At 50.1% G+C, this 12,607-nt stretch overlaps 1 protein-coding gene across 4 annotated transcripts in view; it reads right to left on the bottom strand.

The window, feature by feature from the left end:
* HPCAL4 (hippocalcin like 4) overlaps positions 1-3,712 on the bottom strand; it is a 13,043-nt gene extending 9,331 nt beyond the window's left edge. For 3 of the 4 annotated variants that reach the window (XM_017507979.1, XM_037731174.1, XM_017507978.1), the window contains exon 1: positions 3,313-3,712. The gene's annotated coding sequence lies outside the window, so the exon portion shown is untranslated. Of the gene's footprint in view, positions 1-1,650; positions 1,790-3,312 lie in introns of those variants that run through there. The other variant, XM_037731175.1, reaches the window with a different exon arrangement.
* Between the last annotated feature and the right edge of the window lie 8,895 nt (positions 3,713-12,607).

The following is a 12,607-nucleotide window of genomic DNA, read 5'->3' as shown; positions in this document are numbered from 1 at the left end:
AAAAAAAAAAAAAAAAAAAGATCATCCCCTTATTTTAGTGGAAACAGAAACAGAGAGACAGGAGAAAACTGGCTCAGGGTTACATAGCAGGTCAGTGGGAGGGCCCAGATGAGCCCTCAGGCTGACTGTGCCACCTGCCTGGACCATCTTCTCCAAATCACAGTGACTCTTTTTCAGCATAGGCCTTCTCTACCTACATCTGCCCTCTGGGAAAATCAGAGTTCTGATCTCCCTTTTCACCCCAGTGGAACCATCTGGTGTGGGGTCACAATCTCTGACACCAAAGAAGGTAGCCACTCCTAGGGGTGCCCACAGCACCTCTGAGCCAGCAAATCTACAGCCAGACTCACTCCCAATCCGGGACGGTCAGTGTCTCTGCTGCCCCTTCTCCTTCTCATTCCCGGGATGTGGGGAACACAATCTTAGTTACCTTCCTTTTCCTCCCTTCCCTTTGCCCTAGGTCTAACTTGACATCAAGTCCTGTTGTCTCTTATTTTGAAGTGCCCTTGGTACCTTCATTATGTCCATAGCTAGGGACACAGCAGAGGGGGCTGAAATCAAGCTAGGCTCATGCCCATGGGGCTTCCCTGCCTCACAGGAAGTACCTTTCTTTTGATTCCTCTGTTAGGAGGAAATGGCTTTTTCCCACCAGAGGTACAATACAGGCTAGAAGTGGCCATGCCATAGGGCCCCTGAAACTCCAGAATCCTCTAGAATCTGGTCTTGAGGTGCCTACCTATCTAGCCTCAGCTCTTACTGTTCACCTCACCACTGTACACTACTCTCAGGCCAGGCTTCTCACAGCCAGACATGCCTCACCTATCTGCTAAGTTATTTTCCTCTTCCCTAACATCATTGCTTCTCTCCTGGGCTATAATCAGTCTGCAGGGCCTGGCTGAGGCCTGCTTCCTTATGATCAGCCTTTTCTAGTCTGAATAGTGGAGAGTCAGCAGCCTGGGCTCAGTGATTTGGCCACAGTTGGTCCACTACAAGCATGTAGGCTTCAGAGCCCTCTGTGCTGCAGAATTCCTGGGCAGTCTGATTTGAGATAGGCCTTTGCATTAAACCCTTGCCTGAGTCAGAAAAAAATTCTCCAGACCTTTTTGCTCAGTGGCAAGGAGTTAATCCCCTCCAACATGCCCCAGTCCACTTTTGAGAAGATTGAAGAGTGAGACGTTTATTTTTCCCATGGGGAAAATAAAAGTACTTTTCCCTATACACCCACTTCTCCCAGTGAGTGCTTAGTCCTCACTGGGTCTGGGACCCATAAGAGCAGGAGTTTTTCTCTCTTATAGCTCCCCTATACTGGTTCCCACTCTTCCTTCTGTGCCTGCACAGAACTGCCCTGTGGAGACGTAGTGGCAATGCCTAGGATACAGTGATGTTCAATGAATGTCTCTTGGTGGATTACGTAAGAGGAGCAGAACCCCCTTCTTCCTCCCTGGATCTATGTCAGGCCGTTTTGTTTATCTGCTTTCTCCTGCTATCACACCCACTTCAGAGACAATAGAACCCAGACCTAGGGAAGGGAGGGGTTCACTCAAGGTCAACTATGGCCCATCAGCAGCAAAGTTAAGGCCAGAACCCAGCTGGGGACATGTTGTCCTGGAGCTGTGGCCTTGCTAAACATGGGCAGGCTCCTCTGCTTACCTCTTGAGGGATGTCCTCCAGCTGTGAAGGAGCTGGGACTGCCCCATACACAAAATCACTGCCCTAGTGTGCCCAGAGGTTTCTTCAAGAGGGCTCAGCGCTGTGGGCTTTGAATGGAGAGGTGGCTGTGGCTTTGAATGGGAGGGACTGAAGGAAGCAATAATTCCACACCCTCACCCAGCTTCAGAGGAGCCGGTGCTGAGGCGGTTGCCATAGTGACAACAGCTCCCTGGTCAGGAGATTTTCTCTCTTTCCTCTCCTCCCTTTGCTCTTTCCCAAGCAGCAGCAATAGCAGCAGCAGTCAGGTCTTTTCCCTCTCCTTAATGAGAGGCAGGGTATGACAAACAAAGAGTAAGTCCTGCTGGCTACCTTCAGTTTGGAGCTGTCCATGTCGGGTTGGGCTGGTGGTCCAGGAGGAGCTCCATTCAATAGAAGGGGCCTAGAGAGTGTGTGGGAGGAGGTAGCCTGTACCTAGGTAAGAAGGAATGTGCCTTCAACGAGTTCTAAAGCACACTGCCCCCACCCAAGCCTCCTCTCTTTAATGTCCTCTTGGTTCTGTGTCCTGTTTTTCCATAATCAGCCATAGAACCAGAGTGTCTTAGTGCTGGAAGACTGTTCAAGTTCATTTCACCCAGTCTACCCTCTCTCCTATACCCCTCCTCATTTCATGAAGAATCAGAGAGGAGTGACTTGGGCAAAGTCAAACTTTGGCTGTGCAAGATTTGAACCCAGCTCATCTGCCCTTCAGGTGCAGTCCACTTTAGGGCCAGGAACACTACAGCCCACATGGCACTTTGGCAGGGTTCCCATGGAGCAGCAGGAAGATGGGAGAGACGGAGCAAAATAGTCATACAAATTAGAAAGACATTTGACAGGCAGAATGAGAGGACTTGGTGCCTGGCCGTGAGCAGGAAGGGAGGAGGTGTGGAGGTTGGGGCCTTGGCAGCAACTGGACTGACAGGGTATGGGTGGTCTACTCGGGGTGGTGACCTTGGTTCATCCTCCTGCCAGGGTGAGAGATGCCAAATATGGGGTCTCTGCCTAGCACTGGGGGCAATTGGGGAGGGCTGCTGAGGCTGTATGTCAGGAGGAAAACTGGGGAAAGGGGAAGGATCGTTTCTCCCTCAGGTATGCTGAGGAGTGGGAAGTGGGGACAGTGTCAGGGGACAAGAAGGATGGAGCACTCTGCGGAGGGGGAGGCTGTCTTGGAGGGCAGAGGCTCCCTGATGAGAGGTGACTGGGGGCTATCTGTGGAGGTGGGAGCTTGCCACGGGGCTGGGCAGACAACCCATATCCAAACAGGAGGGAGGGTGACCAGCGCCTCTAGCTAGCACCAGTGCCACCACACCCCCAGATGTGTGTGTGCATCTGTGTATGTGTGCGCGCGTGCGTGTATGTTGGGGGCCAGGGCAATGGTTGTTCTCACCTGAGCTGGGGATAAGGAGGTGGCTCTGCCCCCTTCTCTGCACTCATGGGCCTGGACTGAGATGGGGGTCCCCTGCCCAGGAGCGGGCTCTTCAGCTGCTGCCGCCTAAGGCGGAACCAAGGGTCAGGGAGATGAATCGGGGCAGGACATGAGGATGGGAGGGGAGAGAAGAGGGGGAGGGGGCCAGGGCCTCCTCCCGGTGGGATTACCTCGACAGATCGGTCCCACCGCATTACCTGAGGCCGCTCGCCGAGTCGCTGGATGGCTCCGAGCCTCCGCGGGCCGTGGAGACCGAGGCTGGCTGGCTGGCCGGCAGCTGTGCTCTCAGAGGTCCGCGCCGGAGCCGCCTCCCAGCTCTTGTATCACTATGTGCCTCCCAAAGGCGACACGATTTGCATAAGCCCCGCCCCATCCCGGGCAGGTTGCACGGCTATTGGCTCCTCTGGAGCGGAGTGGCAGGCGGGGTTTCAGGTGGGGACCGGGTGGCCAGCGAGGCCCGGCCGCGGGAGCGCACCCCGCCTGCCCAAGCTGACCTTCCCGGAGTCGGCGGGAAGCCGGAGGGCTGTACCACCATCTGCTCCCACCCCTGCCCTGAGGCTCAGCCCCCGGCTTACAAGTTTGGGGTGAAAAGGGTCGACGATAGAAGTGGATTCTCAAAAACAACTGCACCGTTGCTATGGAAACGGGAGAACCATAGCCGAATCTCTAAGCTTCCTTTCCTGGGCCCCAGCATGGGTGGGGGCGGAAGAGGGGATGAGTCACAAGATGAGACCCCCCCCCACCCATATCCCACCCGAAACTGGAGGGGGGCAGAGAGGAGCTGCAGAGGAGCTGGGAGGGAGAGGGAGGAGGTGGTTGGTGAGCAGCTCTGACCCTGTCCACGGCTCTGAGTCCCCCCTCCCCGCGCACCCACTTCCCTCACGCCGTGGGGCAGAGAGGAGGGTGCTGGGTGCGCGCGGAGAGCGCGGTCTGGGTGGCGAAGTCTCCAGCCTAGCCCCGCGCTAGTCATGGGTCCCCTCCAACCACCCCTCCGGCCCTTCATTCCGGTCCCTTCTCAGACAGGCCCTCCTCCTTTCTCACGGACCCCCAAGAGGCCTCTCGCTTTCTCCCTAAGAAGGACCCCTCTGCCTACCCATGGATCCTCCATTCCCCGCCCTCCCGTCTTCCCGTCCCGTAGACAGAGCCGGTCCCCAGCCGCCGCCAGTCTCCGGCCTCGGATGTTGACACAAACCCGAGGCGGTTTACACTGAGCGGGTCTGGAAGCTTTCAGGGCCACGGGAACACCTCCTCCCGGCACTTGGGGGTCTCCCCAGAGCCCGGCCGGGCCGCCTGGGCTGCGCTGGCTTCTGAGAGCTCCCCACCGAGGCGGTGGGAAGGAACCCTTTTAGGCCAAACTGGGGGCAAAAGGGGAGCAGATATCCCCAGGTTGGGCCACGTGCGGGGGAGGGACATCTAAGGATCTGTCAAAAGTCGGGGCGGGCGGCTGCGGATTGGCCTAACCGGAGGGCGGACGCTAAAGAGCAGAAGTGAGAGGCGGGGCTTTGTCGGCACAGCGAAGGTAGAGGTGGGCGGGGCGGGGCGATGGGGGATGGGGACAGATCTGCCACGAGTGGGGAAGAGGCTTCTGGAGCTGGTCCCAGGAACGACCGAGACAGGCTTGCTGGAGGAGGAACCCGTGGTCGTCCCTTTTCTTTAGGAACTGTCCCGTTGCCGCTTGAAACGGTTTTGCTCTTATTCTCGCGGCTGCGGACTATGTCTTCTCTCTGTGGCCTTAGCAGGGAGTTGAGGGCTCCAAGGAACCTGCAGCTCTAGCAAGAGACGCATCTTTGGCTCTATGGGTTGATGACTCATGAAAGACAGGTGTTTGAAGCTCTAACTCTTTTGCTTTCCTGATACCCTCTCAGCTCTGGGTCTTGGGGACCCAAAGGTGGGCGAGAACTCCCCTTGCTTACAGTAACCATAATCCAAGGCATGAAGAAGTGGGGAGAATCAGCATGGGTTACTAGAAGTGGCATCTGAAACCCTAACATTGAGTCTCATTTTTGCCAGTGATTCCATTTATGACCATGGGCAAAACTCTTCTAATTCTGGGCCTCCCAGTCTGCTAAATGTGGAAGCTGGCACAGGAGGTCCGGAGGAGCAGGGAGAAATTTTCGACTTGGAGGGTGAAGAAAGACTGTCTCTTGGACAGAAGTATGTGGACATGAATCTGACTGCTCCACTTGGAGTCCTGAGGCCCTTAACAATAGCTAATATGTACTGAGAGCTTACTTTGTGCCAGGTGCTATTCCAGCATATGTATTAACTAATTTATTCCCCATAAGAGCTCTGTGAGGCAGGCTTTATTATTACTCCCACTTAACAGATGAGGAAATCGAGGCACAGAGCAGTTAAGTGACTGACCCAAGTTCGCATTGCTAGTAAAGAGAGCTCCACTGCTGGGATTTGAACTCCAGCAGTCTAGCCTCAGAGCCCACATTCCTAGCCAGTACACAAATACTGCCTCTCCTTATAGTCCTTCAGGTCCTAGGGGTAAGGACCTTAGATTGGAATATTTGTTTCTGATTCCCCAAGGTATTAGAAAGACAAAGTCCAAACTCCTGGGAGCAGTCCCTCTGTCTCAGGTGAACAAGACATGGGTTTCCAGCAGTACAGTAAAGCGGAAGTAGTGAAAATAAGAAGACTTCCTGGGCCAGGCATGGTGGCTCAAGCTTGTAATCCCAGCACTTTGGGAGGCTGAGGCAAGTGGATCACTTGAAGTCAGGAGTTCGAGACCAGCCTGGCCAACATGGCAAAACCCCACCTCCACTAAAAATACAAAAAGAATTAGCCAAGTGTCATGGTGCATGCCTGTAATCCTAGCTACTCAGGAGGCTGAGGCAGGAGAATCACTTGAACTCAGTAAGTGGAGGTTGCAGGGAGCTGAGATCATGCCACTGCACTCCAGCCTGGGCAACAGAGTGATACCTCTAAAAAAAAAAAAGAAAAAAAATCCCTCCTGAATTGCAAGGGAACCAGAGTGTGGCTTCTCCTGGCCATCTTATCCCCAGGCAGGACTACCCATACAGCCTCACCCACCAATCATCTTGGGCCATGTGACTGTTCCTGAGCTGCCAGTCATAACCTAGCTTCACCTGTTCATCATACTAACTTTGTGACCCTGATACTGGACCCTGCCCTCTGTCCCTTTCAGTCTTATGTTTAAAGCAATAACAACTGACATTAACTGAGTTGCTTCACTGTGCACCAGACTCTGCCAAGTCCTTTATCTGCATCATGTTACTTAATCCAGAAGATGACCACTACTAGGGATGATATTAAAAATATCTAACACTCCATTTAGGGATGGGCATTGCCAATCAGAACAGATACTGGCCTTAGTGCTAGTTCAAGGTCTTAGTAGCTCTCTGTTCTGCCAAGAGTTAACACTTAGGTTACTGGATCAGTGAGGCAGGCAGGGAGAAGCGAGCATAGCGAGGAGTCAAAGGCTATGGCTGTTTACCAATCAACTGGGGCGTACTTTGATGTTTTAACAACCAATTTAGCTGTACCAGTGCATAGGGACTGAATTTCAGCCCTGGTTTCATTACTTTATTTCATGGCAGAGGATGGAGCCTCAGAAAGGTAGACAACTTGTTCATTGTAACACAGCTCATTAGTCACAGAGCTGGGATTCCAGCCTAGGTCTGACTTCAGAGCTCGCATTCTTAACCACTGGCTGACTTGTGTTCCTGGGAAGGGGTAGCATCCAGAATTGAATTGGGGTTTCCATTATTATGAGCCAGAGGAATGTGGTTTAAGTTTTTGGGCTTTGCCATGGCCTTACTGTTCTTAAGCTTGGAGTCTTGGCAAACCCCCGTTCCACGTTGTTGAAGGAGCAGGCTCTCCAGAATGAGGCAAGATCAAGCTGCATGGCAGGACAAGATGGCTGTGCAGGAGGCCCCACAAGCAGGCACGGAGGGAAGTGAGCCCAGCAGGGTTTGGGTGAAGACAGAGGTCTGCAGACAGTGGCCACTTCAATTTGTTTCACCTAAGTGCTAGCATTCCTCTCCTCCTTGGTGCTGAACAGTACCTTTATGATGAATAGTGCCTTCCTGATTCCCTGGGTTTTCTCTGCCTTGGCTAGTGCAGTCTCATGACAGCTGGAATTTCCCTAGGTCTTAGATAGTTCACTGTATTCTTTGTGGCTGGGAGAAAGTGAGATCACCAGAGTTGGGTTCCTTTCTTTTATACTATTGACTAAGCAGGATTTTTTTTTAATTTCACAAATAAGAAATCTCTCTATTTTCTGGAAAGGAGGAGGAAGAAAGGAAGAAGAAGAAGAAAAGCAGAAAAAGAGAAGAAGTAGGAGGAGGAGGAAGAGAAGAAAGAAAGCAAGAAAGGAAGGAAGGAAGGAAAGAAGGAAGGAAGGAAGGAAGGAAGAGACGAAACAGAATGCTACAGAGAGAGTGGAAGTTTCCCATAACTCCTTGCATGATAACTGCAGGGGCCCTTGTGGTTTTCTGTGTCCTATATCTATTTCCTCTTATTCTATTGGAGAAGCCATATGTATAGTGGGGTAAGTGCACTGACTTACAGCTAGGTTGCCTGAGTTTACATCCACTGCTGTCACTTACCAGCTGTGTGACTACACGCACATTACTTTACCTCTCTGTGTCTCTGTCTCTTTATGTGTAAAATAGGGATATTAGTATTGTCTGGGAGCAGTAGCTTGCACCTGTAATCCCAGCAATTTGGGAGGCCAAGGAGGGTGAATCACCTGATGTCAAAATTTGAGACCAGTCTGGCCAACATGGCGAAATCCCATCTCTATTAAAAACATAGCAGGCTGGGTGCAGTGACTCACGCCTGTAATCCCAGTACTTTGGGAGGCCGAGGCGGGTGGATCACAAGGTCAGGAGTTCGAGACCAGCCTGGCTAATATGGTGAAACCCTCTCTCTACTAAAAATACAAAAAAATTAGCCAGGCATGGTGGCGCATGTCTGTAATCCCAGCTACTCAGGAAGCTGAGACAGGAGAATTGCTTGAACCTGGGAGGCGGAGGTTGCAGTGAGCCGAGGTCATACTGCTGCAGTCCAGCCTGGGCGACACAGCAAGACTTCATCTCAAAAAAGAAAAAAAAAAAAAAAATCAGCCGGGCCTGGTGGTGCACACCTGTAATCTCAGCTACTCGGGAAGCTGAGGCAGGAGAATCCACTTGAACCTGGGAGCTCCAGGTTGCAGTGAGCTAAGATGGCACCACTGCACTCCAGCCTGGGTGACAGTGAGACTCCATCTCAAAAACAAAGAAACAGACAACCAAAAATAGTATTTATTTTATAGGGCTACTCTGAGTATTAAAATGAGTTAATATATGCAAAGTGCTTAGCAGAGATTTTACTTTGAGGAATTACAGTTTGCGGTAATAACGCCCAATTGTGTATGGTTGTGGTGGGAACTATCGGGCCAGGTGTCTTGCGTGCTCTCTCTCTTTCTCTCTCCCTCCCCCAAGCAAATCTGAATCTTGAATAAAGTAATTCAAGGATGTAGATGGTTAGCACTGCTTTATCCCAGAGCAGTGTGCTGATGATGCTGTCCATTCATTCCTGCTGTCTGAGTCGCCAGGGGCCACTGCTAAATTTCCTCTCCAAGATCTGCTTTTTCTGCTTTTCTTTTGGGTCAGTAAGCCACCCCACATCTCCCAGATTTATTTTTTTAGACTTAGGTTATCTAGAGGTGATTTCTGTTTGCAGAAAACACATATTAATTTGATATATTTCTTTGTCAGTTATGATTTGTTGCAAGGTACAGAAAATCCACCCTATGATGGGTTACGCAAAAAGAGAATGTAATGGCTTAAGTAAAGAAAGAAAGAAAAAACAACAGAAATAGATTGGACCTTAGGGCTTTCTGGATTGTAGGTCTTAAACAACATAATTAATACCTGACTTCTTTCCAGGGCTCAGCTCTGCTCTCTTGAGTGTTGGCTTAATTCTCAGGATCCACATAAAGACAAGATATCTGCGGGCATCTCCAGGCAAACATACTCTTGGGTTGGAGTCCCACAGAAAAGAAGAGAGCTTCTCTTTCCCACTGGAGCCAAGGTTCCGGGCTGGTTCCCATTGGCCTAATTTGGAGTCCATGCTCATCTCGGGGTCAGTTGCTGAAGACAGGGGTATGGTATGCAGTACTCTGATTGGCCAGGCTTGAGTCACTGTCCTGCACCAGAGCTGGGAAGTCAGGTCAAGTTCTCCTAAAGCATATGCCCCACCACCACGCTAAGCAAGGAAGGTGTTCCTTCTAAGAAAGGGGTGAATAGGTGCTTGGTGGAGAAAAACAATAGAGGCTCCTAGAGTTTATAAGGACGCATACAAGCTGTACTATCCAACAGATGGCACTCAAAGGGATAATTAAAGATAGGTCAATGAGGGAATTATTTACATAGTTAAGATATGGTATAGTTGAGAGAAATCAACGGGATATTGCCAATCACTGTGAAGCTAGCAACAGTGGAGATCCAGTACCACCCCCAGGCCTCAGTGGGCAAGGGGAGGGGGCAGAGCTGTTATAGGAGATAGCTTTTTACTGACAGCTGTGGCCTTTGGTAAAGGAACACTGTCGTTGCCAACACATGGCCTGGTGTACAGAGATTGAAGGTTGGTGGAAAAAGATACCTTGACCTCCTTCCATTCCCATGTGCTGTTCTCCTACTATGTCTCCCATTGACCAAACCCCACAGGAAGCCAGGGGGCAAAGAAGCCTCTGTTAGTGCAGTAGCGCAGTTCACAGACAGCCTCCTGGGGCACAGAGCAAGATGGATTAGGGTAGAGAGAGGCAGCAAACAGAAAACATATTTTACATATGTATCTATAGCTCCAAGTGAATAGGATTTCAAGTTAGGCAGATCTTGGACAAGTTCTGTCTGCATTTCAGTTACCTCATCTGTAAATGGGAATAATCAAGGAAACTACTTGTTGTGTGAGGACTCACAAGGATAAAATGCTTAGCAGAGGCAGAGTGCCTTGCACGAGTAAGAATGATACACATATAAATGATGAACATATAAATCATAGTTGTTACTGTGATTAGTTGGGGCAGAGATTAAGCTGCTGTAACAAATAGATTCAAACATACAGTGACTCAAGTGCAATATAATTTTATTTTTTGTTTATATACAGTCTGTGGTCAGTTCCAGGTTCTCTTCTTTGTGGGGTTTTGGGGACATAGGCTCCTTCTACCTTGTGATGCTACCATCCCTTAGGGTCTCCAGCCAGTGAAAAGGGAGAAAGTGGAGGAGGCACACCTGCTTCTGAAGGCTTTGCTCTGGAAGTGGTACACATCACTTCTTACATTCCAGGGAAAACAAAAACCATTCTATTAGTTTGGAGAGGGAATTTAATACAAGAGATTCAACACAAAAGTGTTAGGAGGGCTGGAGGAGCAAAATGCAGATGGCGAGGCTGCCCAGAGATTTCTAATTGCAGGAAGTCACTAAAAGTGTTACAACGGCAGGAGAAGCAAAATGCAGATGGTGAGGTTCCCTAGATTTCTAATTGCAGGAGGGGCAAAAGAGAAAATGATGCTCTCCAGAGCCTGTGTTCATTGCACTGCTGCAAACTCCATCGGAGCACCTGCTGCTGCCGCCACTAGACCTGCCACCACCCCTGCCCTGCAGGAAGCCAAGAGCTCACACTCTCACTGATACTGCAGTCTTGAAGTCTGAAGTCACCTGTTGCTGTGGCTGTCATTGCCAGAGGTAGAGGTCATAAGAACCATGCTGCCAAGGCAGCTGGGGCACCTGCCACCACCGCCACTGGAAGAGGGCTAGGAGTCTGCCTCCACCCCAGTGTTTATGCTGCTGCTCCTTCCATTGTTGGAGAAAGAAAAACAGGCTTCTCCCTTCTTCTTTCCAAACTCCCATAAGAGCCACCCGCTGGCAGAACCTAATGGGAAGTCAGTTGATAAAGGAATCCGAGAAATGTAGTTTACAGGCTTCTAGCCCCTTGCTAGACAGAGGGAAGCATAGTAGAATGAGAATAGCATTGAGAGCAAACAGACAAGTGACTGGTACTATAAATTCAGAGTGCTGGAGACTGTAGTTTCAGCCACCTTCTTGCAGTGTTTGCAGAGAGACGCCCAACTTCATAACCAGCCCAACAATCTCTCTATGTCACCACTAGATTTCTATAGAGGGCTGAGACAGGAGTACTACGATTGTAAAGGAAGGCAGACTGTACTCGCCTCTCATTTCTTGTGGGTGTATTCAAATGGTTCCTTTCCTCAAATCTCTGGAAGGGGGACTATTAAGAATTAGCTCATGAAGTTTTGGGGCATCATCAGGAAGGGAAGTACCTGAGCCGACCCATACAATGTGTCAATCTGCCTCGGTACTGCAATGGCAAGGGTGGGATGAGGTGGGAAGAAGCATTGAGGGGAGAAGATGTGGTGGCAATGCCAGTTGGAGAGGGTAAGGACTGAGCCCTTAAGTGGTCAGTTCCTGAGAGTTATAGAAGGTAGATACTATAACTTGGTACTGACCATGGAACTTTTTGCAATGATTAAATATTCTATATGCAATCTATCCAGTATGGTAGTTACTAGTCACATGGGGCTATTGAGCATTTGAAATGTAACTAGTGCAAATGAGAAACTAAGTTTTTTGTTTTTTGTTTTTTTTTGAGATGGAGTCTTGTTCTGTTGACAGGCTGGAGCGCAGTGGCACAATCTTGGCTCACTGCAATCTCTGCCTCCCTGGTTCAAGCGATTCTCCTGCCTCAGCCTCCCAAGTAGCTGGGATTACAGGCACACACGACCACACCCAGCTAATTTTTGTATTTTTAGTACAGATGGGGTTTCACCATGTCGGCCACGATGGTCTCGATCTCCTGACCTTGTGATCTGCCCACCCCGGTCTCCCAAAGTGCTGGGATGACAGGCCTAAGCCATCGCACCTAGCTTAATTTTAAAATTAATTTTAACTTAAATAATCCATGTAGGTTGTGGTTATTAGATTGGATAGCACAGTTATAGACCCTGAAACTGGGGATGAAGAGGCCAGATGAATTTGGGAGCTGAATATTTATTGGGACTCCTGCAGAGGAACATGGCATACTGCCAGCTGGAGATCCACAGAAAAATTGAGTCATGTTTCAAGGGACCATCGATACCTAAAAGAATGGTTTAGGATTGAGTTTCTCACCAGCAAAACCTATAGAAGCCTCACTGCCAGCTCTGAGTGTATAGACAGCGAATTGGATTAGTGACGACAAGGCTAAAATTCAACTGCCATAGCAATTGTTAAAATATTGAAACATTTCCAAATCAGCTTGCAAACAGCCACTTCCCCAAGTGCCACCTGCCACCCCAGCCACTCTGCCCCCACCCCTAGAACACCCAGGACTTTCGAACTACCTAATGGAGTCCCTGCTATCCCCTACCTCTGGCCTGGCACAGCAGGGAGCTTTTGGGACCCTGCTCGGGGATTGGCAGGTGACTGTTTTCCTGGGTTGGTGCCTGTGTCATTCTGGTTTTTAAGTTTTTTTTTTTTTTTT

Source organism: Cebus imitator, unplaced genomic scaffold, assembly GCF_001604975.1.
Source record: "Cebus imitator isolate Cc_AM_T3 unplaced genomic scaffold, Cebus_imitator-1.0 Scaffold385, whole genome shotgun sequence".
Classification (NCBI taxonomy): domain Eukaryota; kingdom Metazoa; phylum Chordata; class Mammalia; order Primates; family Cebidae; genus Cebus; species Cebus imitator.
Note: the sequence above shows the minus strand (reverse complement) of the source record. Positions and strands in the feature narration are given on the sequence as shown.